Genomic DNA, 1402 nt, shown 5'->3' with positions numbered 1-1402 from the left:
TAGATAGATAGATAGATAGATAGATAGATAGATAGATAGATAGATAGATAGATAGATAGATAGATAGACCAGACTTCTCTGAATTTGCTTATATGGGCGCTGCGACTTTAAGACCCGTCCCCTGTATCTTTTACTTTTCCTTTTTTTCTCTCCCGTCCTCGCACAAGGAGCTCTTTAAGCCCTGGCACGGTCACACAGAGCCAGCATTCATTCTCGGGCTGCGAGCGAGGGGGCTGGGGAGCGAGCGTCACTTTGGAGACTCGGGAACTCACGGATCTTCGTGCTAAACCGGCGACCTCCTTTTCTTATTCCCGAAGTAAGGCGCTTAGCATTTCCAACTCTTTGCTCTCTGCTGACGGCGGCTGCTCTGGCTCCGCGATTTGGTCGTTTTCTCCTCTTCACAAATAGAAATGTAATGTGATCGCTTTTGATTACCGATAAAGAGTTATGGAGTAGTTTTGTTTTGTTTTGTGTTTTTGACGTTTTATCAATTTAAGTCCTGTTTCATTATTGTTAAGATTCCTGGAATCATTAGAGCGACAAGTGCTGCTGTTGCAGACGGATTTCTTGATTACAACGTCGACCATTTATTTATTTATTTATTTTACAAAAATTCAAATGTGACTTTAAAAAAAAGTTCTTAATGTTCTGGTTAAGAAGCTCAGCTTGCTAGCAAGCTTTAGCATTAGCGTTTTGGAACAAACTGGTCCAAGCCAAAAACAGTATATTTATTTCAATTTTATCTAATTCTATTAAAATACTTCATTTATACCACAATAAAATTAAATGTCAAAACTCATATCATCCATAGATCTTTAAAAAGACAAGCGCTAATATTTTATGCAACTTTCACTACCTGTCTGGCAGCCATATTGGAAAGTGAACCTTTGACTGCTCAGCAAGCTCTGACTTTTCCAGTCACAATTCAAGTTTCATGGGGCGTTCTTTTCCCGCTGGGAAGAAGGAAAATCCGACTTTCAAGTGCAACGCGGTGGCGCTATTAGGACGGTTAATTATTTTTACTGAATTTATCCATTCATCCTTGATAGAATCAATGTGGGCAGGTTATTTGCTTTTACATTTTCTGCTGGACACCACAGCTAACAGCAGACTGAAGTAATTAATATCTCCAGTTGAATTCTAGCAACAAATGTTGATTTGTTGCCTCAACAGAGCAGCTAAGGTTGTTAGAATTTAACAATTTTTGAACACTTCATTTATTAACCATATGCTCAATTCACATTTTAACCAAATGCTCAATTCACATTTTAACCAATTTACTGTCAACCCGAGTATTTAATACAATTCTAGAACTTCTTGGTTGCTGAAAATATTAGTCTGCAGCTCCATGAAAAGCTGGGGGCCAAAATTTTTAAGCTACTTTTTACAATAACAAAACTAG

At 38.1% G+C, this 1402-nt stretch overlaps 1 protein-coding gene across 3 annotated transcripts in view; it reads left to right on the top strand.

Moving 5' to 3' along the window:
• Positions 1-1402, top strand: part of sox10 (SRY-box transcription factor 10) — a 36317-nt gene that overhangs the window by 23224 nt on the left and 11691 nt on the right. For 2 of the 3 annotated variants that reach the window (XM_015037713.1, XM_015037710.1), the window contains exon 1: positions 294-316. The exons of the other annotated variant lie outside the window; for it this stretch is intronic. The gene's annotated coding sequence lies outside the window, so the exon portion shown is untranslated. Of the gene's footprint in view, positions 1-293; positions 317-1402 lie in introns of those variants that run through there. 3 annotated transcript variants of the gene reach the window in all.

This window comes from Poecilia latipinna, unplaced genomic scaffold (genome assembly GCF_001443285.1).
Source record: "Poecilia latipinna isolate Pla-1442-1.1 unplaced genomic scaffold, P_latipinna-1.0 Scaffold417, whole genome shotgun sequence".
Lineage (NCBI taxonomy): Eukaryota > Metazoa > Chordata > Actinopteri > Cyprinodontiformes > Poeciliidae > Poecilia > Poecilia latipinna.
The sequence above is the reverse complement of the archived record's forward strand: the minus strand, read 5'-3'. Positions and strand labels throughout refer to the sequence as shown.